This window comes from Myotis davidii, unplaced genomic scaffold (assembly GCF_000327345.1).
Source record: "Myotis davidii unplaced genomic scaffold, ASM32734v1 scaffold875, whole genome shotgun sequence".
In the NCBI taxonomy this organism is placed as follows: Eukaryota; Metazoa; Chordata; class Mammalia; order Chiroptera; family Vespertilionidae; genus Myotis; species Myotis davidii.
In genome coordinates this window covers 1,761,540-1,761,766 of record NW_006286244.1, presented here as the reverse complement: position 1 = coordinate 1,761,766, position 227 = coordinate 1,761,540, and positions in this window count along the sequence as shown.

Here is a 227-nt window from a genome sequence, read left to right as displayed (position 1 = left end):
GGGCCGGCCGTGGGACAGCTCCTGGCTTCTGGGAAGCGCCCCACAGGGGACAGAGGGTCCCCCAGCCACAGGGGACGATGCTCCTCAGCCACGAGAAGGGGCCTTTGTGCTTAGGTTCGGTGCTCGGTGCTGCGGACAAACGGGGTCGCGCCCAGTCCGGGCCTCAGAGAGGGGGTGCGGGCACCGTGCAGGCTGGGACCCTGTCCCCCCGCCCCCGCCCGTGGGCA